Genomic DNA, 24,551 nt, shown 5'->3' on the forward strand with positions numbered 1-24,551 from the left:
TTTTATTCTGCATTGCAGAAACTTGGAAGTGGGGACCCAGTTTTATAAGTAAGGCCTCGTTTGTGTATAATGGAACATTATACACCTAGTAGGAACTCATTTAGGACATGTTTGTTAATGGTTTTTCTTGTCTTAAAATAAAGGATTCTGAAACACGTTCCAAGTAAGATTGATGATTTTTAAAAGCAGTAGCAAGAGGAAAGGTGGAGGATGAGAAGCTGTTTCTAATCCCCTTCTCTTCTGAATCCTCTCTCTTGGCTTTATTACTGCTTCTACTCTCAGTTGACAGTGTTAGTAATTTACAGATGGGCCCACTGATTTTTAAAAAAGGGAATTCAAGAAGGCCTCGACCTCTTTGCAACACCTATATTTAAAAAAAAATAACTACCCCATATTTTGGAAGAATAACATGTTAGCTCTTTAACGCAGTCTAAGATAGCATGTTGGGACAGCCTTGAACTTCATTCTCTATGCCTCAATTTCCTCATCTGTAAAATACTAATAATAGGACTATCTTATTTATGAAGAATTAACTGTGTTTGTCAGCCAATGATAATAATGCTTATCATAAAGTAAGGGTGACAAAATGTAGCTGTGCCGATTATTCTCTTCTATATGTTATTCTGCAGCTATGGTTTATGGGTGCAAGAGGTAGTTACTTATCCCTTCCCTGGAATCTTTCTGTGGAATGTCTATCATGACCCCATTATTCATTTCTTTTTGGATGGTTGGCCTCTTGGTTACAAGCATATACATTATGACTCTCTCCTTGTCTGGAACTGGATATGACAAACTGGCTTGAATTAAGATCTGTGAATTATCTCATTTTCTTGGTAAAGTGGGATTGATTTTATTCCAAATAATATTTGTTTGTTTTCTAAGGGAGGGAAGTTCTGGCCTCAGTTTCCTTAGATAGATTTGAATCTTGCTTGGTGTTTTTAATCACTGAAGAGAGATTGAGTTCATTTCTCTGGAATAGATTTTGGTTTATATTCTGAAGTTTTAATTTCATTTGGAAGCTGTAGGCTGAAGGATTATCACTTTATAGTAAGTGTATTGGCAGGAGAAGCTAGCTGCTACTGTAACCCCCACACCTCAGTGGCTTATCACACTGACTTTTGTTTTTTGCTTTTAGCACAGTTGGGTGAAAATGAGGATGGCAGTTCTGCCACTATCCAGAGCCTCTGCCACCCTCTCAGTCCACAGAGTCCTGCAATGGACTTTTTGCATGTGATTAGCAGATGCAGGAAGAAGACAGTATGCCAGGTGCAGGGCCAGCTTTGTAGGCCACACTGGACAGAGCATGTACCTCTTCTGCCCATGGTCCGTGGTACAGAGCTCATCACAGTGCAGCACCTAACTGCAAGCAAGGCTGGGAAATGGAGGCCAGTAACATGCTCAGAAAGACAAAGGAAATGGCTGGTGAACAACTAGTTACTGCCAAAGCAAGATAGTTAGTTCAACCAATTTTTATATTATGGAACATTTCTGTGATATAATACATGCACATACGTGGAAGTTACAAGAATAGTAACATGAGTACTCAGTTTGAGAAATAATATATTACCAATGCAGTTGATGTCTTCTATTACATATACCTCTTCTCCTCTGCTTGCATCTCCTTCTGTGTTGCTCAGGAGCAAACACTATTTTATTAGCTTTCTGGTTATCATCTTATGACAGATATATTTATGCCCATAGGTTAACATTTTTTGTTATTTTTGGTCTTAATACAAATGGTATCTATTGAATGTATTCTTTGGTGAGTTTTTTCACTCATCTTTATAATTCTGAAATTCATTCATGTTGACTCGTGTAGCTGTAACTCATCCATTTTTACTGTTGTATGGTATTCCATTTGTTGGAATAATCACAATAGAATCATTCAGTTTCCTGGGCATTTGGGTTACTTTCAGGATTTTTTTCTTTTTGCAAGTAATGCTGCTATGAATATTCCTGTACATATCTCTTCATATATATTTGTAAATTACTCTAAGGTATGAATCTTGCTGCTATACCAGAATACCACTCTATTAAAATTGTATGCAGTAGTATGTCTTTTTTAAGGAAAAGTTAATAATTTAGATTTCCATTTACTCTTCCTAGGTTGGTGTGAGTGTGTTGCTATTGAGCGCTGGCTTCACAGAGTGTGAACTAAGTCAGACTAGAATATTTTAACTCCATAGATCCATTATATTTCTTTGATTTTTGAAGAAGATTTTAAAAATAAATCCGTGAAGTCATAGTTGTACTTCTATTAGCTATCTCACTTTGTACAATGTGGCTAAGTTATTTTGGGGGTGGGAGTTCTATGCTATGTTCGTGGCATATCACTTTTCTGATGTGTAGAGTTCTGTGTGACAGAGCTAGATTTATGTCAGAGATAAGAGAGTCCCCCAAATTATTTTTTCTCCCCATTGACTAGTTAAGCGAATTTCCAACTTCCTAACCTTATTCTTGTGATTTAAGGCTTTATTTCCTTTTAAAAAGCAAATTGTCCTTCTGACAATACATGAAGAATAAGCAAACTAATCATTTAAGACAAGCAGAAATCATGTTAATTCCAGAATCAGAAAAAATCGTGTCCAAGACTCACAAATGGAGATAATTTGATGGGAAAAATAATGTTTTTAGTGGCATCATCATAGCAAATGACGGGGTGACTTTCACAGGCCTGTTTGTGATAGTGCCGCCTACCCAGGCAGATGGCACTACCCGATGTGATGTTGAGTCACAGCTGTCTCTCAGTGGGATAAATCTATGAGTTTCACATTAGAATAACCTTCCTATAGCCCAGAAGAAGGGCAGTGTTTTTCATAATGAGAAAAAGAAACAGTGAAAAATTAGACAGGCTTCTAAATAAGAGTCATGGAGGAAAAACACCTATGATTGTAGCACAGCCTGATGAAGTTTTGGCACATGGCTCATTCCTCCAACACTGATCTTGTCATTCAACATAAATTTCTGGTTTCTTGCTCACATGACTCAGAGTTGCATATATCTAGAATTTGCCTTCATGGGGAAATCCTTTCAAGGCTTACAGGCCTAACGTATCTGGGGCAGGCCGTGGGGAAGACTGACATTTTAAACCACATGTTTATTACATTATATGTTTGAAAAAAACTCCTGCAATTTTAAACTGCATGATAGTGGAGGAATTTATTTTTCATTTATAAAATTGTGTTATTGTAACAATTTTTCTTTGAAAGAAGATGAGACAGAGTGAATAGGGAATTTCTCAACTCCTTTTTGCAATTTGCTCCCTAGCTGTGTTACTCAGTCCTTTGGCTCTTCAGAATCTATTTGTAGCTAGATATTCTAGTGGCCTAAAAGACAAAGTGCTAGCACCCAGCAGTCAACAGCTAAGGCTTTAGGGCCCAAATACCTGGGTTTGAATCCTAACTGTGTCAACTTCAGCACAGTCCCAAATCTATCTGTGCCCTCAGGTTTTTTAATTTGTAAAATAGAGATGTTCATACTCACATTTAATTTTTAGTGTTTCAATAAGTATAGCTCAACAAACCAATAAACCCTGTTACATTATTCTCCTCCTCAACAAATATTAGCAAGTCTACTCTCCGCCAGACACCATGCTAAGTGCTGGTAATATAAAGATCATATTATTGCCTTGGGAAAGAGCATCTAATAGTTCAGTGAAGAGACATTTTCTGTAGAGTAAAAAATGCATTCATATTTCAGGAGGTGCCATGCTTGTGTTGGCACACTATTTACTTTCTTCACGTCACCCTAAATCCTCCATAATTGTTTTTTGTCTTTCTCTAACACCAAAGACTTGGTGGCTTACAAACAACGGAAATTTATCTCTCACAGTTCTGGAGGCTGAGAAGTCCAAAAATCAGTGCACTGGCAGATTCTATGTGTGGTGAGAGCTGCTTTCTTATTCGTGGATGGTGCCTTCCAGCTGTGCCTTCACATGTTAGATGGGGTAAGGGGTCTCTCTCTCTCTGGGGCCTCTTTGATAAGGGCACTAATCCCGTTTATGAGTGCTGCACATTCATGACCTACTCACCTCCCAAGGACCCCACCTCCTAATACCATCACATTGAAGATTAGGATTTTGGTGAAGGGGGACACAACCATTTAGACCATGGCAATTTTAAAACAGTGTTTTTTATATATATATATATATTTTTTTTTTTTTTTTTACTACCAACATCCTTCTGTAAATTAAGGTAAAGAGAAATATATCCATCTTCATTATGAGATTCTTTAACTTCATTTAGGCTCTCTGAGGTCCAACTGAGTTGTGACAGAGGCAGGTGAGGACTGAAAGCCCAGAAGGGATTCAAGTCAGATGCATAGAGGGCCCTTGGTCTTGGCAAGTTCTTGCAGCCAATAAAAGAAAAAATTTTCCAACATCCTTCCTGCTTCATTCAAGCACTGAGGAAGAACATACTTCTGTCTCATCTCTTCCCACTGGGTGATATGACCTATGTTTCCCATTTGGGTGAGTTTAGTATGTTCGAAGTCACCCTTCAAATGTGGCCTGTGACCATTTACCCTCCTGGGAGCTCCTGCTTATGACTGTAGGCATTCCCCTCTCCTCTGAGCCTCCCTGAGGAAGCTCTGTTCTGCAGACAGGACAGACAGAGGGGATGTACCTAGAGTTATTCAGCTGCTGTGTTGGTGACCAACTCAGGGTAGTAGGACTAGGACATCCAATTTGACCTCAAGCCCAATCTGTCCTAATACAACTTTACCAGTTCGGATGCCTAAGCAAATCATATGTCTATTTCTCTATTGACACAAAATCCAGCAGAAAGAGGCCTGTAGTGAATTGGCCCCTCCAGTCCCTGGGTTGTACTCTCTATTTTGCCATTTACCAGCTCTGTTACTTTAGGTAACTTATTTTACTCTCTAGACTGTAAGAACAACAGTGTATTCATTTCCTATTGCTGCTATCACAGATTGCCCTGGACTTAGTTGCTTACAATAGCACACATTTATTGTCTTTCAGTTCTGAGGATCAGAAGTTCAACACATGTCTTATTTGGATAAAAGCAAGGACTGTATTTTGGCAGGACTGTATTCTTTCTGGAAGGTTCCAGGGGAGGATCTGTTTCTTTCCCTTCTCTAGCTTATTCTAGAGGCCACCTGCATTCCTTGGCTTGTGGTCCCTTCCACTATCTTGAAAGCCAGCAGCATAGCATCTCCAGACCTTGTTCCTACTCCGACACTTCTGCCTCCCTCTTAGAAGGACCCATTTGGTTATACTGGGACCATCCCAATAATCTAGGATAATTTTTCCATCTCAAGATTCTTAACTTAATCCCACCTACAAAGTAAAGTCCCTTTTGCCACGTAAAGTAGCATTTTTGCAAGTTCAGGGATTAGGACATGGACATCTTTGGTGGGGAGAGCGTTATGCTGCCTTCCATAGAAAGTATGACTGGATAATTTCTAAATTATTTTCTACTCATATATATATTACTATAAATTAGGTTTGCAGATCTTATGATTTTTCACACTCTCATGTCCTCATAAAAAGATAGGTTACTTCAGACCTAAATCCTTATATTACCCTCTCCATCTTCGCCCTTATTTCACCTTCTCTTTATTCCTGCAGAAACCCATTAATAGCTACTTTCCTCTATACAGATCTTTGATTCACTATTTAAACTCAGTATTAGAAACAAATCCAGCTTCTGATTTCCTCACCCCCTTCTGTTGTTTAAATAATATTTATTTAGTCTGATATGCTCTTTGCAGTTCAAATATTATTCTTTGCTGATATTTTATCTCATCAAACCTGCTTATTCATAAGTGATGGAAAAATGACTTAGCCCCCCTGCCCAACACCCTTTCTCTATATAGTAAGGGTAGTTTAATCTAGTGAAATCTTAAGGATTAAAGAAATATACATTTTTATGTAGAATACTCAACTGGGTTTTAGGACCAGAAATATGAGGTAGCATGTACGCTGCCATCTAGCTAAATACTTGCAAAATACTATAGTAGAGCTTCACTGCTCTGAAGACGTTTGCAGAGTGCTTCTGGAATTGGCTAATTAGCTAGAGCTTGTTTCCTTCTTACTACTTCTCATTGCATTGTTTGCCTTACCATAAAATCATCAAATGGAATTTCAAAAACATCAACATATGTTTTATTTTTTTCTGACTCTTCTCATCAGGAGAGAACCTCATTTTTAAACAGCTGTTTTCCTGATTTTGTCTTGGTTGATGCAATGCTTTTTAAACTGTGGATGAAATAAGGGGATGGGAAGTGTCAAGAATGCTGATATTTTATCAGGCCCTTATTTAGGCATTTATGAAGAAGACAGTGATTACTTATTCATTCCCAAATTCTCTACCTCCCATTTAAGTAAGTGTCTGCCTGCTTCACTAATTGTTAAATAATAAAAAGACCCACCCCTCAAAAGATTCTTTGAAAATGTAGCAACTATGGTGATGACTAAATTTCTTCAAGTGACACCTGGAAGAAGAAAGTATTTTGTTTCTGTTTGCTGTGAGAGCACAATTTTCAGACCTTCTCAATGGGACTTGAATTTCACTATGGCTCTTCAAAGAGCTGCTATTATTTTGGGCTACTTCTGGCAATTGCCATGAAAATGATAAACTGCTAAGGCTTGAAGGCTTGACACAAACTGTCACTAGCAATGCGTGTTTGTGTATTTCTGTGTTTGGCTATCAGCTTTGATGTGCTAATTACATGTTACCTTGTTCCTTAGTCCTTTTCCTTAACATTTGTATAAAATCAAGGTAAAAAGCATGCCATAGGCATCCTTGCAGGAATTCATCATCTTGAAAGGAAGAAGGATCCTTCCAACTGTTTTTTTCTTAATCAGGGCCACCCCTTAGGTGTGCAAAGCCTGAGGCAAATATTTATTTTTTGCAGCACCTGTGTCTGTATAAACACTATTAAAAATTATTACAATATTCATGAGGTCATGCATAGTGCCTTATAAATCAAGATTTGGAATAATAAGAGAAGATGTACTTACGCATTTGTTTATTATCCAGTCAGAGCCTGTGAGGATTCTTTGCAGTGGTCAGGCACCACCTTGTCATGATCTTAATTTTTTTTTTTTTTTTTTGAGACAGTCTCGCTCAGTTGCCCAGGCTGGAGTGCAGTGGCGCTATCTCGGCTCGCTGTAAGCTCCACCTCCCGGGTTCACACCATTCTCCTGCCTCAGCCTCCCGAGTTGCTGGGACTAAAGGTGCCTGCCACCATGCCTGGCTAATTTTTTGTATTTTTAGTAGAGATGGGGTTTCACCATGTTAGCCAGGATGGTCTCGATCTCCTGACCTCGTGATCCACCCGCCTCAGCCTCCCAAAATGCTGGGATTGCAGGCATGAGCCACCATGCTTGGCCCATGTTCTTAATTGTTAAATGTAATAAGGTACATTTATTACCTTATACTGAGAATAAGGTAGCAATATTGCCATTGTTCACAATGCCATGGCCATGGCTCTCTGGACCCTATTTGTGCTAAAATAATGTTGACCTTTTTGCCTTTGAAACTTCCCAGTACCATTTACTTAATGTTGGTTGCATCATTTCTCATGACCTGTATTATTCACCCCACTGTCCACAAATCCTGGCTTCCAGAGATTCTCTCAAAGGTAGATATGAGGCTTCATTGATAGCCACAAATACAAATCTTGTTCAGAGTACACAGAAAATGTGAACAATAGTCCATATTCCAGTCATCTTGAATTTATTGTGTGGATTTCCGTAGCATAAACATAGCACAAATACATCTTCCATCCATGTCTCCTCTTGAACTCTTTAGGCCATAATCACTACATTCCTAGATTGTGAAACCTTTCAATATTGATCAACAACGTGGCTCTCACACATGGCTACCAACAAGGGCCGTAAATGGAGAGAAAGGGGGAATAGGTGAAGAGAGAAAAGTGATTCTTGGAAGCAAAGTGTATTCCTTATCCAACATGGCGTGAGGTTAACCCAGAGAGCACCTTGTCACCATATGGATGTTGGCACTGGGGAGCAATGAATGTCCTAGGAAGAGATAGGCGCAGCTGCCCTGGAGGGATACCTGCCACATGGTGTATAGCGGAAAAGGGTGGGATGACCGTCCTGAGTGCCAGTGTGGGGATGGAGAGGGATCTACCTATTAAAGAATGCCCACCCCACCCCGCCAACCTAAGGTACTCTAGACCCACATGCAGAGAGCCCACAACACACACTGCTCAAGCCCCAGGGTTGGCCCAAAGCGTGACTTGTCCTTTGTTTGTTGTGAATAAAAGTCTGTCCAAATCAGCATGTCAGCAGTACTCTTCTGGTAGATTCATTACCATACTGGATGATGAAAATGATCCACTTGCTTACAACAATGTCCCAGCCATGGAACTTCAAGAACACTGCATAGGTACAACTCAGGGCATCTGGTCAACTTCACTTTTAGGCGACGTGGATTATTGGCATTAGAAGTTTGGAGAGCAGCTCAAAGGAAAGGAACAGAAACAGGGTCATGACCAAGACTCCTGGGTCTTGACCAAGGTTTGGGGCATGTGGCTCCTGCTGGTCCCAGGCAGAAGAGGGAGACTTGGATGAAAATATTGAGGATGGTACTTTAAAGAACAGGACCCTCTTGAAATGCAGCAGCAGTCCTACTTCCTTGCATCTAATGGCTTTAAGTGATAATGGAAGTGGGGGTTAGACTGATTATATGGGTGTGAATTGTTATTTATTTTAGTACTAACTGGCGGGTTGCATTCTCCTTCCCTCTGTCATCTGTCATCCATCCATCAAGCAGTAACTGACTACCTTTGATATGCCCAGCAGGGTCAACTTATCCATTAAGCACTAAGGCCAACTCTTAGGGGCCCAGAAAAATGCTCGAATTGCTTTTATGAACACAAGAAGAAAATGAACTTTTAGGTCCAAGAACATGTTGTAACATATAATATTAAACTATTCATCTTTATACCAACAGTCACAAGGTATATTTTAAAATATTTTTTATGGAGGAAAAGTCCCACCACGGCTAAAATGCCCAAAGCCTAGGGAGATCATAATGGAGCCCTGGTGATCGGCCCCACACTAGAGGCTGGGGCTGCAGCAGTGAGCAGAAAGCAGTCCATGGGAGTTGGAGGAAGAGGGAAAAGAACACAGGAAGTTACATTACAAGGTAATGCATTATTCCAACAGAGTTAAGCCCAGGGAATTTACAAACAGGCTTGTACAAACAGGTTGGGGGTTGGAGGTGGGTGTGTCTGTACAAATCAGTGATGAGTTGGAGGCAATTGCCTCATTGCTCCTTTATACTGTATAGCTAGTCCACTAGGGTTTTATCTATTATTCTTGTTATTGATGCAGATGATGATCCAAGTAAATTATGGGCAATTATTAAACTCAGCTACTGGTAGAGATTTAACTTTGATACTGGCTGCTTTGAAATATAAGCATCCCATCTGAAAGCATTTTGAAATAATTCAGAAACATATAATAAATGTACATAAAACTTGCTACCTGGCTGTGTTCATGATTACTTCCAGGTTCTTCAAGCTATCCAAATCAATGGTAATCCTAACATACTATATTTGAGCTGTTGAGACTGCAATAGACACCTCTAAGTGATGCCTTTTTAAATACCAACCAGGGTAATGATCTCATTACCTCTCAACCTAGTCCACAAAGGACAACTTTGTATTTTAGTAAGCTTTTTTGTGACTTTTTACTATAAAATAGTAACAATAATAGAAGCAAAACCTTCTGTACATTTGTTTTGCCATAATAGGTAACAAGGCTGATATGATTTGGATTTGTGTCCTTGCCCAAATCTCATGTTCAGTTGTAATCCCCAGGGTTGGAGGTGAGGTCTGGTAAGAAATGGTTGGATCACGGGGGCAGTTTCCCACGGTTTAGCACCATCCCCCCTTGGTACTGCATAATGGGTGAGTTCTGATGAGATCTGGTTGAGTGTGTAGCATGTTCCCCCTCTCTCTCTTATTCCTGCTCCAGCCATGTAAAACATGCTGGCTTCCTCTTTGCCTTCTGCCATGATTGTAAGTTTCCTGAGGCCTTCTCAGAAGCTGAGCAGAGCCATCATGCTTCTTGTACAGCCTGTGAAACTGTGAGCCAATTAAACCTCGTTTCTTCATAAATTATCCAGTCTCAGGCATTTCTCTATAGCAGTGAGAGTGCTAATACCAATGCTAATATATACGCCTCATTAGTTTGTATGACTCATTAGTTTGGGTCATATTTGATAATACCCAGGTTTCTTTCAAACCATAAAAGTTTAATTTATTTACATTTTATTTAATGAATGCAGGCACTCAGCAAAAGATATGTACTTCATTCAGCAAGTGAACATTTACTGAGCATTCACTATTGTGCCAGACACAATACCACTTTACCAGGTACTGGGGATATTTAAGCAACACACAGCCCTTATCCTCAAAGGACTCATGATTTAGGGGACATTGTAAGCAAGAAAAACAGTGGTTATGAAACGGGAAAGGTTCCCTTGTCCTCCTCGCAGGGCTTGGGCTGGGGGTGTGGCTGGCTTCTTCAGTGCCCCGCTGCTCATACCTCTAGGGGAGCATAGAGACGGGCAGGCTGTAGGGCTCCGACCCCACAGCAGTGTCTAGGTGTGAATGTTTACAGCTTCTGAAGCCTCAGTGGGCATGTGTTACCGGATGCTCTCTTAGTTTGCCGTCTATAGGCGGCTTGTGCTAATCAGCTCAATTAGACCCTCTACCTTGTCCCAAGGACAGAGGGCTTTCTGTATCCTTGGTTCCTGCCTTGGTGTACCAGAAGAATTGGGTCACACGTGGGCTTGGAGAATGAGTACGAAGTTTTATTGAGTGGAAGTAGCTCTCCGCTGATGGGGGAGCCAGAAGGGAGATGGTTTTTCGCTTAACGCCCAGCTCTCCTCCAACTGCCCTGGCCAAACTCTGCCTCATCCCGTAGGTCAATAGCCTGCTGGCTTGCCAGCATCTGTCAGTGTGCTCTTCCACCAGCGTGCTCCCTCTACGTCCCCTAGCCATCCAGCCACTTGTGTCTTCTGCTGATGTGCTCCTCTCGACATCTGGTCACCTGCATGTCTGCCTGCTAGGGTCTTGGGTTTTTATAGGCCCAGAATGGGGGCATGGCAGGCCAGGGTGATCTTGGAAACTGCAACATTTGGGCAGGAAGGCAGGAGAGCCTGTCCTCACCTAGGTCCGTGAGGGTGGAGCCCTAGCAAGGGACCCACCTTTCTCTACCCAGCACTTCCCTGCCTCCCTTCTGTATCAGTTACAATTACTGTTATGGTTACCTTCAATGGCTGATAGATCTTCCACTTAAAGTTTGGTTTGGATATTGAGATTTCCGATACCACATACTAATAGACAGGGTATGAAATGGTTAATTACTTGCAAAATTGAGATCTCTGAGGTGAGAAAAGCAGGGCTTTCAAGAAGGTCTAAAATGACTTAAGGGCAAGGAAAGGAGGCTGGCTCTAGGTTTTTGTTGTGATTCCAAAATGAGGCTGGAATCATGGGCTTGTGTGGCTTGAATCTCCCACTGGCATCAAAGAAGGGAGCACCAGGTTTCCTCATCAGCTTGTCCAGATACTTGGCACGAGAAAGCGAGGAAAGAGGGCTTTCAACATCAAACGCCAAAAACATGGAGTCAGTCTCCTCTTTACAAATGCAGTGTGATCAGAAGTTCTATAAGGGAAGTTTGCAAAGGGTGCTTACCTCACATGGACATTTAACTTAGTCTTGGAGGGTTCAAATACTGTCCCTGGAGAAAAAATGCTCTTGAGCTGCTTCACAAAGGATGAGAGGAAGGGGGAGAGGAAGAATGAGAGGATATTCATCATGAAATTTAACTCAAGGCAGGACATTCGAGGTGGAAGGTATCGTATTAGAAGCACCAAAGGGTGAAAGTGCAGAGTACCTGAGGCTGGGGTGAATTTATAGGACAGGTAACATGTAGTGTTACAGCAGTAGATGCACCTAAAAGGTATGAAGTTTGAGCTTCATTCTGAGGATGAAGGAGAATCATTGTAGAATATTCATCAGATTTGCATTTTGAAAGGTGACTATTCTATTTAGAAGGCTACCTGAGGTTAAACAAGAAGGGAAGACAAAATCTATGAACTGTGAGAGATATACGACCTGGTCAGTTAACGTCTTGATAATTGCAGTCTTCGTTTAAGTGGTTGTTCTCAACATAGTCTTACTGTCTTTCTAGTAAAGGTGCATAGTGAGGGGCAAGGAAGGAGATGGGGGTAAGAAAGTTTTGGTCAATCTTTTCAAGCAACAGATATCTCTATGCTCTCTCAACTATTCTGATACAACCCCTAGGGGAAGGAATTTTCTGTGTTTTGAAAAAACAAAAATCCGCCAGGATGATTTGGTTTTATGTCAACCTCGTCCTAGCAAAGAATTACTGAGTTAACACAGTAAAGCTCCGAGAGTGAATTTCAGGCTTGGGTCTGGTGGGGACAGGGTATTGAGCTAGAGGATGGAAGGGGACAATGAATAACTGTTACACTGTAATGCTTTCCTGGAGTATTGCAATCACAGAAAAGCAGGCTCTCTAGAGTGGTTATAAAAAATAAAAGACTTAGCCCCAGTTCTTTAGAAATGTTCAATTTAGTGGAGGAGGACAGAAGAAAGAAAAGACAAAGAAAGAAAGGAAAGAGAGAGAGAGAGAGACAGAAAGAAAGAAAAAGAAAGAAAGAGAGGGAAAAAAAGAGAAAATACAGAAAAGAGAAGTAGAAAGAAAATGAGATCTGAAATTGTCAAGAGGGCCTGGACCCTGAAGGGAAACTAAGGAAAACAAAATCCTGATCTGTTCATGTCACTAGACTCCCTTCCTCCTATTTTTGACATAAGCACTGAGAAAACCTTCAAGACATTTGAGAATGGGAGACAAAAACTCATCAGATATTTTATAATATGTAGCCACAGTTTCCTAACCAGGTTCCCTTAAAACGTTCTCAGCCAGTGGTCTTTGTTTTCTGCCCACATTTCAGGTAGGTCTCCTGGAAATCTTTGTGCGACACTGGAATTAGCTGCCATCGAACCATGGGCTCTGTGCCGTTGGAGCCAAGAGAAAAGAGTAATAAGAGTTGGAACTGGTCTGCTGAGCAAAGGCTCCTTTTTTTCAAAGCAGGAGGCTGTGGAGTTGGGGGAGGGGAGTTTGATTAAAGGAAGAAAACCTTCTGTGACCAAGGCAACCAGAGGGCCCCCAAAAGCCTGTGGGAGCCTGGGGGAAGAGGCATGAAGTCCTGTAGATTTGTTACATCAAGATGTTAATGTTTTTAATCAAGGTTCCTAGGTGACCCTCAGGCAATTAACTCACGGTCCAGTTGTCCTATTATGTATCTTCAGCTGATTCTTCTCTTTGTACATTCTCTTCCCTTTTCCTGACCACCACTACTAAATTTGAGAAGTGGTTATGAGCTGCTACATCAGCATTAATTTAATCCTAGTAGTTAATTCATTTCTTTCCCTTTTGTAGCTGATTGAAAAAAGGAGGAAGTTATTTCAATCAAGGTTTTATCCTTTTGAGAGAAGGATAATTTAAATATGTGAAACATGGTATTTCTAAAACCAGGGAAAGTAGCCTTATGAAATAATTCTGACCACATGAATGAGTCCACATTTCATTGTCATTACGAGGTGCACACAACAAGAGCTGAACTAGCTTTCTATTTTATTTATTTATTTATTTATTTGAGACAGAGTCTCACTCTGTTGCCCAGGCTGGAGTGCAGTGGTGTGATCTCGGCTCACTGCAAGCTCCGCCTCAGGGGTTCACGCCATTCTCCTGCCTCAGCCTCCTGAGTAGCTTGGACTACAGGCACCTGCCACCACTCCTGGCTAATTTTTTTTGTATTTTTTTAGGAGAGATGGGTTTCACAATGTTAGCTAGGATAGTGTCCATCTCCTGACCTCGTGGTCTACCCGCCTCGGCCTCCCAGAGTGCTGGGATTACAGGTGTGAGCCACCGGGCCTGGCCGAGCTGAACTAGCTTTCTAGATCAATGTTCATTCAAGTGATTATAGGAAAATGGTTATGAAAGTACTGATTTTAAAAATTATAATTTTGAGAGCATAATTGCAAATATATGTCTTAATAGTAGTAGACATTATTTTTAATATTACATGAATTTGAGAACAAGGCAAATTGACAGCTTGTATTTAACCATACAGGTTGATATCAAAGTTTGAACTGAAAATAAAAGTCCACAAAAATATAGGTAAGAAAGTATTTAATAAAATGGCACTTAAATAGAAGAAACATATTTTGTAACTCAACTTGCTGTTTAACACTATTCTTGAAATATTTTACATTGCATTCTCTTACCCTCATCTAGTACTATTTAAATTTTTGCTCATCAGTTTTTGGGATATTGGTTCATTAGGAGACACGATTAATTGCATATTACTGATGATTCGTCTGGGCAAATGTGTTTCATTAATGGAACGGAGTACTGTGAATATGGTCAGCACAAAAAGTACTCAAATATTCACAGAAAATTTAAAAAATATATATTTAATAGGACTACCAAGAGAACAGACTTGGCCCACCAGGGAGGATTTGTAGTGTCAGGTCTTAACATTTGCAGTGTTAGACTTTCAGCTAAATTTCTAGGAGTTAAGTTTTCCAGAGGAGATGATATCCAGGCACTGTGGCAATATGTTTAAAATTAGAAGGTAGAGCTGTCCATTCATTGCTGCTGTCTCCAGCATTTCTATGGAACATGGTGGCTCACCTGCTGCCTTCCAGGTAAATTCCTGAAGATAGTTCAATTTATAGCTCTGGTTTTGTCAACTACAGAACAAAATGGGAAGGAGAAGTGAAGAACGGTTCTTCTTGGTGATAAGTGTTCTGTTTTTCATGACATTGCTCACTGTGGTTTGAATACTTTTTCTAGGAAGAGTGACAGATTTGCACAGGTGTAGCTATACTCCTTCAACTGTCTTCCTTATTGCTAATCGGGATTTATGAGTTAGCTTTTCTAAGGTTTGGGAAGGCATCTGTGCTGTATCTTACAGTGGGCCTAAGGATCCAGGCCTATTTATTATCTGACTGTAATTTTACCCTCTGTATGCTTTCTTCCTTGATGGAAAAAAACTGGTATAAAGTATCCACCATTTTTCACTGTTAAATGTATGTATTAGGGAGGGCATTCCACAATGGCAGAATAGGAGCAGCTCTGGTCCACAGCTCCCAGCGTGATCAATGCAGAAGACGGGTGATTTCTGCATTTCCAACTGAGGTACCTGGTTCATCTCACTGGGACTCGTTGGACAGTGGGTCCACGGAGTGCATTGCGGTGGACAGTACAGCCCATGGAGGGCAAGCTGAAGCAGGGTGAGGTGTCGCCTCACCCGGGAAGCACAAGGGGTTGGGGGATTTCCCTTCCCTAGCCAAGGGAAGCCATGACAGACTACCTGGAAAAGCGGGCACTCCCCGCCCAAATACTGCTCTTTTCCCAGGGTCTTAGCAACTGGCAGACTAGGTGATTCTGTCCTGTGCCTGGCTCGGCAGGTCCCATGGCCACTGAGCCTTGCTCACTGCTAGCACAGCAGTCTGAGGTCTATCTGCTAGGTGGCAACCTGGCTGGGGGAGGGGCGTCTGCCATTGCTGAGGCTTGAGTAGGTAAACAAAGGGGCCGGGAAGCTTGAACTAGGCAGAGCCCACTGCAGCTCAACAAGGCCTACTGCCTCTAGACTCCACCTCTGTGGGCAGGACATAGCTGAACGAAAGGCAGCAGACAACTTCTGCAGACTTAAACATCCCTGTCTGACAGCTCTGAAGAGAGCAGTGATTCTCCCAGCATGGTGTTTGAGCTCTGAGAACAAACAGATTGCCTCCTCAAGTGGGTCCCTGACCCCCGTGTAGCCTAACTGGGAGACACCTCCCAGTAGGGGCTGACAGACAACTCTTATAGGTGGCTGCTCCTCTGAGACGAAGCTTCCAGAGGAAGGATCAGGCAGCAATATTTGCTGTTCTGCAATATTTGCTGTTCTGCAATATTTGCTGTTCTGAAGCCTCCATTGGTGATACCCAGGCAAACAGGGTCTGGAGTGGACCTCCAGCAAACTTCAACAGACCTGCAGCTGAGGGGTCTGACTGTTAAAAGGAAAACTAACAAACAGAAAGGAATAGCATCAACATCAACTAAAAGGTCATCTACACCAAAACCCCATCTGTAGGTCACCAACATCAAAGACCAAAGGTAGATAAAACCACAAAGATGGGGAAAAACCAGAGCAGAAAAGCTGAAAATTCTAAAAATCGGAATGCCTCTTCTTCTCCAAAGGATCACAGCTCCTCAGCAGCAGCAGAACAAAGCTGGACAGAGAAAGACTTTGACAAGTTGACAGAAGTAGGCTTCAGAAGGTCGGTAATAACAAACTTCTCCGAGCTAAAGGAAGATGTTTGAACCCATTGCAAGGAAGCTAAAAACCTTGAAAAAAGATTAGACAAATGGCTAACTAGAATAAGCAGAGTAGAGAAGAACTTAAATGACCTGATGGAGCTGAAAACCGTGGCACAAGAACTTCATGATGCATACACAAGCTTCAGTAGCCAATTTGATCAAGTGGAAGAAAGGGTATCAGTGATTGAAGATCAAATGAATGAAATGAAGTGAGAAGATAAGGTTAGAGAAAAAAGAGTAAACAGAAATGAACAAAGCCTCCAAGAAATATGGGACTATGTGAAAAGAACAAATCTACATTTGATTGGTGTACCTGAAAGTGATGGGGAGAAGGGAACCAAGCTGGAAAACACTCTTCAGGATATTATCCAGGAGAGCTTCCCCAACCTAGCAAGGCAGGCCAACATTCAAATTCAGGAAATACAGAGAACACCACCAAGATACTCCCCGAGAAGAGCAACCCCAAGACACATAATTGTCAGATTCACCAAGGTTGAAATGAAGGAAAAAGTGTTAAGGGCAGCCAGAGAGAAAGGTCGAGTTACCCACAAAGGGAAGGCCATCACACTAACAGCAGATCTCTTGGCAGAAACTCTACAAGCCAGAAGAGAGTGGGGGCCAATATTCAACATTCTTAAAGAATTTTCAAGCCAGAATTTCATATCCAGCCAAACTAAGCTTCATAAGTGAAGGAGAAATAAAACAGACAAGCAAATGTTGAGAGATTTTGTCACCACCAGGCCTGCCTTACAAGAGCTCCTGAAGGAAGCACTAAACATGGAAAGGAACAACCGGTACCAGCCACTGCAAAATCATGCCAAATTGTAAAGACCGTCAATGCTATAAAGAAACTGCATCAACTAATGGGCAAAATAACCAGTGAACATCATAATGACAGGATCCAATTCACACATAACAATATTAACCTTAAATGTAAATGAGCTAAGTGCCCCAATTAAAAGACACAGACTGGCAAATTGGATAAAGAGTCAAGACCCCTCAGTGTGCTGTATTCAGGAGACCCATCTCACATGCAAAGATGCACATAGGCTCAAAATAAAGGTAATGGAGGAAGATTTACCAAGCAAATGGAAAGCAAAAAAAAGCAAGGGTTGCAATCCTAGTATCTCATAAAACAGACTTTAAACCAACAAAGATCGAAAGAGACAAAGAAGGCCATTACATAATGGTAAAGGGATCAATTCAACAAGAAGAGCTAACTATCCTCAATATATATGCGCCCAGTACAGGAGCACCCAGATTCATAAAGCAAGTCCTTAGAGGCCTACAAAAAGACTTAGACTCCCAAAAAATAATAATGGGAGACTTTAACACCCCACTCTCAATATTAGACAGATCAACGAGACAGAAGGTTAACAAGGATATCCAGTACCTGAACTCAGCTCTGCACCAAGCAGACCTAATAGACATCTACAGAACTCACCACCCCAAATCTATAGAATATACATTCTTCTCAGCACCACACTGCAGTAATTCTAAAATTGACCACATAATTGGAAGTAAAGCACTTAGCAAATGTAAAGAACAAAAATCACAACAAATTGTCTCTCAGACCACAGTGCAATCAAATTAAAACTCAGGATTAAGAAACTCCCTCAAAACCGCACAACTACATGGAAACTGAACAACCTGCTCCTGAATGACTACTGGGTAAATAATGTAATGAAGGCAGAAATAAAGATGTTCTTTGAAAGCAATGAGAACAAAGACACAACGTACCAGAATCTCTGGCACACATTTAAAGCAGTGTGTAGAGGGAAATTTATAGCACTAAATGCCCACAAGAGAAAGCAGGAAAGATCTAAAATTGACACCCTAACATCACAATGAAAAGAACAAGAGAAGCAAGAGCAAACACATTCAAAAGCTAGCAGAAGGCAAGAAATAACTAAGATCAGAACAGAACTGAGGAATATAGAGACACAAAAACCCTTCAAAAAATCAATGGATTCATGACCTGGTTTTTTGAAAAGATCAAGAAAATTGATAGATTGCTAGCAAGACTAATAAAGAAGAAAAGAGAGAAGAATCAAATAGATGTAATAAAAAATGGTAAAGGGGATATCACCACCAATCCCACAGGAATACAAACTACCATCAGAGAATACTATAAACACCTCTACGCAAATAAACTAGAAAATCTAGAGGAAATGGATAAATTCCTGGATACATACCCTCTCCCAAGACTAAACCAAGAAGAGGTTGAATCTCTGAATAGACCAATAACAGGCTCTGAAATTGAGGCAATAATTAATAGCCTACCAACCAAAAAAAGTCCAGGACCAGACAGATTCACCGCTGAATTCTACCAGAGGTACAAAGAGGAGCTGGTACCTCCTTCTGAAACTATTCCAATCAAAACATTCCTTCTGAAAATATTCCAATCAATAGAAAAAGAGGTTATCCTTCCTAACCTATTTTACGAGGCCAATATCATCCTGATACCAAAGCCTGGCAGAGACACAACAAAAAAAGAAAATTTTAGACCAATATTCCTGATGAACATTGATGTGAAAATCCTCAATAAAATACTGGCAAACTGAATCCAGCAGCACATCAAAAAGCTTATCCACCATGGTCAAGTTGGCTTCATCCCTGGGATGCAAGCTGGTTCAATATAGGCAAATCAATGAACATAACCCATCACATAAACAAAACCAATGACAAAAACCACATGATTATCTCAACAGATGCAGAAAAGGCCTTTGACAAAATTTAACAGCCCTTCATGCTAAAAACTCTCAATAAACTAGGTATTGATGGAATGTATCTCAAAATAATAAGAGCTATTTATGACAAACCCACAGGCAATATCGTACTAAATGGGCAAATCTGGAAGCATTCCATTTGAAAATTGGCACAAGGCAAGGATGCCCTCTCTCACCACTCCTATTCAACATGGTGTTGGAAGTTCTGGCCAGGGCAGTCAGGCAAGAGAAAGAAATAAAGGGTATTCAATTAGGAAATGAGGGAGTCAAATTGTCCCTGTTTGCAGATGACATGATTGTATATTTAGAAAACCCCATCGTCTCAGCCCAAAGTCTCCTTAAACTGATAGGCAACTTTAGCAAAGTCTCAGGATACATAATCAATGTGCAAAATCACAAGCATCCCTATACACCATTAACAGACAAACAGAGAGCCAAATCATGAGTGACCTCCCATTCACAATTGCCACAAAGAGAATAAAATACTTAGGAATCCAATTTACAAGGGATGTGAAAGACCTCTTCAAGGAGAACTACAAACCACTGCTCAACGAAATAAGAGAGGACACAAACAAATGGAAGAATATTCCATGCTCATGCATAGGAATAATCAATATGGTGAAAATGGCCATACTGCCCAAAGTAATTCATAGATTCAATGCCATCCCCATCAAGCTACCAATGACTTTCTTTACAGAATTGGAAAAAACTACTTTAAAGTTCATATGGAACCAAAAAAGAGCCCACACAACCAAGACAATCCTAAGCAAAAAGAACAAAGCTTGAGGCATCATGCTACTTGACTTCAAACTATACTACAAAGCTACAGTAACCAAAACAGCATGGTACTGCTACCAACACAGAGATATAGACCAATGGAACAGAACAGAGGCCTCAGAAATAACACCACACATCTACAACCATCTGATCTTTGACAAACCTGACAAAAACAAGAAATGGGGAAGGATTGCCTATTTAATAAATGGTGCTGGGAAAACTGGCTAGCCATATGTAGAAAGCTGAAACTGGATCCCTTTCTTACACTTTATACAACAGTTAATTCAAGATGGATTAAAGACTTAAACGTTAGACCTAAAACCATAAAAACCCTAGAAGAAAACCTAGGCAATACCATTCAGGACATAGGCATGGGCAAGGACTTTATGACTAAAACACAAAAGCAATGGCAACAAAAGCCATCTTAGACAAATGAGATCTAATTAAACTAAACAGCTTCTGCACAGCAAAAAACACTACCATCATAGTGAACAGGCATCTTATGGAATGGGAGAAAATTTTTTACAATCTACCCATCTGACAAAGGGCTAATATCCAGAATCTACAAAGAACTCAAACAAATTTACAAGAAAAAAACAACCCCATCAAAAAGTGGGCAAAGTATATGAACAGACACTTCTCAAAAGAAGACATTTATGCAGCTAACAGACACATGAAAAAATGCTCATTATCACTGGTCATCAGAGAAATGCAAATCAAAACCAAAATAATATACCATCTCACGCCAGCTAGAATGGCAATCATTAAAAAGTCAGGAAACAACAGATGCTGGAGAGGATTTGGAGAAATAGGAATGCTTTTACACTGTTGGTGGGAGTGTAAATTGGTTCAACCATTGTGGAAGACAGTGTGGTGATTCCTCAAGGATCTAGAACTAGAATTACCATTTGACCCAGCAATCCCATTGCTGAGTATATACCCAAAGGATTATAAATCATGCTACTATAAAGACACATGCACACATATGTTTATTGTGGCACTATTCACAATAGCAAAGACTTGGAACCAACCCAAATGTCCATCAATGACAGATTGCATTAAGAAAATGTGGCACATATACACCACGGAATACTATGTAGCCATAAAAAGGATGAGTTCATGTCCTTTGCAGGGACATGGATGAAGCCGGAAACTATCATTCTCATCAGACTATCACAAGGACAGAAAACCAAACACTGCATGTTCTCATTCATAGGTGGGAATTGAACAATGAGATCACTTGGACGCAGGGAAGGGAACATCACACACTGGGGCCTGTCAGGGGGTGGAGGCCTGGGGGACGGATAGCATTAGGAGAAATACCTAATGTAAATGATGAATTGATGGGTGCAGCAAACCAACATGGCACATGTATACCTATGTATCAAACCTGCGTGCCGTGCACATGTACCTTAGAACTTAAAGTATAATAATAAAAAAATTAAAAATAAATAAATAAATGAATAAATGTAATCACAACTGCTTTGCAAAGTTGTCATTAGGATTAGATATAATATTGCAAGGAGCACAATGGGCTTTTAATACATGGGGACTATTATTCAAAATTCATCAGTCTTCTGTTATTTCAGTTTAGATTACTGAATTTTATTCCATTAAATGGGTATCAGGGACAGATGGAGTTATGGATTAGAATCTGAGATTGGTAGTGCCAGAAGGAATCTGAAAGCAGCCAGTCTATTCAATCTATGACCTTTAAGCAGATAAAAAAAACTGTAGCTCAAGCTCATTGTGTCTTATCCTAGATACCATGTAGAAACATATTACTTACACATGATATTTAATACAAGACATACATTGTAGTAAAATAAAATGAAATAATTATTATAATGTTAACAATATTTAACATTATTAAAGCAATAATTATATTTTTATTATCATAGTGATGATCAGTGGGAGACCTAGGAATGGAAATTAGTCCTTAAATCTTCCATTTCAAATTTCTTTCCACAGAAGCAAAAGTTCTTAAATGGGAATAATGATGTAACATTCCAAAATCAAATCAATCAAATCAAAATGGACAGGGGTAGTATTCACCTACTCTTTTTCATACAGCTTTTTGTGAATTTAAATACATGGGAAGTAAATTTGGTTCAAATTGCTTACATTTCATATCTGCCTAAAGAGTATATTTTTCCCTAGGAAAGTGTTCTAAAAAAAAAAAAGGAAAGCTAGTGTTAACCCTATGATTTTAGCGAATTTGGGAAGAAAATATATGCTGCAATTTTTATAGCATACATTTGTTGCGTTATAAATGTATTTTGTAGGCCTGAAATCACAAATTCATAGTTTTGGGTCCCTAACAATACTTCGCTATAATAAAGTGAAAATGATTAGACTATATATATATATACACTATATATATATATATATATACTATATATATATATACACTATATATAGTATATATATATATATATATATATATATGTATATGTATCAGATTTAAAATTACTTTGCCCAACAAAGAAATTTTGTTGTAATCCCAGAGTTGGGTCTGAGGAAAAGCCAGGTCTATGAAAACAATCAGACATGGGCTCTGAAAGAAATAAAGTTTGACAAATTGTGACCATCCACTCAATTATTTCAAATAATGTCAGATAATCTTAGGTGGATTATTGAAATAATCTGATTGGTCTGATCATGCCAAATAAACTGGGAATCCCAAGTGTCTGAAATTTGGGTGCCTGAAATATAGTTAATAAAACATAAAAATAATGAAGTCAATGCTATTTGTTGAAAATATTATTAAACTTCAGTCATAAAAATTACCTTTAATTATGCTAAAATATATTGCATTTTGGCTTGTAGCCTGAATAGGGTTTTTTGTTTCAGTTTAAGTCTGAATTATGCTACATGAATTGGAGCTCAATTAATATTTATTCAATGATATAGTGCACAGCTGGTAATAAATATAATGACTTTGGATGCATTTACAGAATAGTTGAATCAGTACTATCTTTAGTAAGCTGTCCTTATTTTATTAGCCTTGTTATGCCTTTTTCCTGCTTTTAACCCTTTCTCCATTCTTACACTAAACACTATTTTTTCAATATTTGAAAAGTGTGACTATTCTGAGAATCTCTAGTCTATGTCATCAGGTAAAACATATTTTTTGACCTAGCTGGCCTTATCCTATGCTAATATAACAGTGTTGCTAACATTCTTGCTATTTTGTTAATAAACACTTCACTAATTCTTTCTATTAATCATGTGTTCATGGAAAGGGACTGTGACATCTGATCTCTTGAGATGGTCCACAGGCCAGAGTTGGTGCTTGCTTCATTCTACTTCAGGTTGTGTCAGCTGTGAGTGAGGAAGCTAGTATTTTTTTTTCAGTTTACTCAGCATAGGACCTCTCTGTGTCTTCCTGTTCCGATAAAGAAGAAACAAGGAGTATAAACTTGCCCACTGGACACAATTTTGTGCGTGTGTAGTTTAGCAAAATTCACAGACTACCTATCAGAAATTATACACTAGGTGTTCATTCTTCTGATGATGGATGTAATTTAATATTTGTCACTGAATCACAAAAATGGGATAATTTGATAGATAATGAAATAAAATAGTCTTAATGCCTCTGTCTTCTCAATCTTCTACAAAAGCAGAAGGAGAAAGGAGGCATCAAGCAACATTTTATTTTGCTTATGTATTTTGTGGATTAGGAATTCAGACAGAGCACAGCAGAGATAGCTTGTTTCTGCTTCACCTGTCGGAAGCTTCAGCTTGGGAAGATTTGAAATACGGGGCATAAATCAAACCATGAGAGGCTACATTCATCTGGAGGCTTCTTCACTTACATGTCTGGCACCTGGGCTGACATGACCTAAAGGCTGGGCTCAGATAGCTTTATCAAACGGAACTCTGACACATGGGCTGTCCATGTGGCTCAAGCTTACTCTCAGCATGGTAGCTTCTGGGTAGCTGACCTTATGAATGTGCATTCCAGCAAAAAAGATGGCAGCTGCATGGCCTTTTGTGACCTAACCTTGGAAATCACTTCTGCTATATTGGTCAACCCTGCCACAAGGCCACTAAGATGCAAGCGGAAAAGAACAGATTTGATTTCTTGATGAGAGGATTGTCGTGGAATTCTGGTCTTGACCTGAAAGTGTACCAGAAGGCATAGCTTTTCTCTGAATCAGCTTCATTCAGGTGTTCTGGATAGCACTCAGATTGTTTACTCCGTGATTCCTTGGTGGCTCTGTTTCAATGTGCATAGACCCTTTTCATTCTATGTGAGATGAACACTTTACTGACACAAGACAGATAATGAAAGACTAAATTTTGCTGAGTGCTGACTGATTATATGTGTCATCCTTATCCCCACTAAACTCATGTTAGCATTACATACACCTAATCTATTCTGGGACTAGTGGCTTCTTTGAACCCCTTGGACATGTTTCTTTCCAGGGTCACTGAGCTTTTGAAGACTGCATTAGTCTGTTCTCACAGTACTACAAAGAAATACATGAGACAGCATAATTTATAAAGAAAAGAGGTTTAATTGAGTCATGGTTCTGAGGCTGCAGCATGATGCTGGCATCTGCTCAGCTTCTAGATAGGCCTCAGGAAACTTACAGTCATGATGGAAGACAGAGGGAGCAGGTATGGCACAGGGCCAGAGC

The 24,551-nt window shown here is 39.9% G+C and overlaps 1 long non-coding RNA gene across 1 annotated transcript in view; it reads left to right on the forward strand.

Annotated features, from left to right (window-relative positions):
* The first annotated feature begins 720 nt into the window (after positions 1-720).
* Positions 721-24,551, forward strand: part of LOC105739804 — a 45,544-nt gene continuing 21,713 nt past the window's right edge. The window contains exon 1 of the long non-coding RNA XR_001115786.1: positions 721-833. This is a non-coding gene — a long non-coding RNA (uncharacterized LOC105739804). The remainder of the gene's footprint in view (positions 834-24,551) is intronic.

The sequence above is a fragment of the Nomascus leucogenys genome, chromosome 5 (genome assembly GCF_006542625.1).
Source record: "Nomascus leucogenys isolate Asia chromosome 5, Asia_NLE_v1, whole genome shotgun sequence".
Lineage (NCBI taxonomy): Eukaryota > Metazoa > Chordata > Mammalia > Primates > Hylobatidae > Nomascus > Nomascus leucogenys.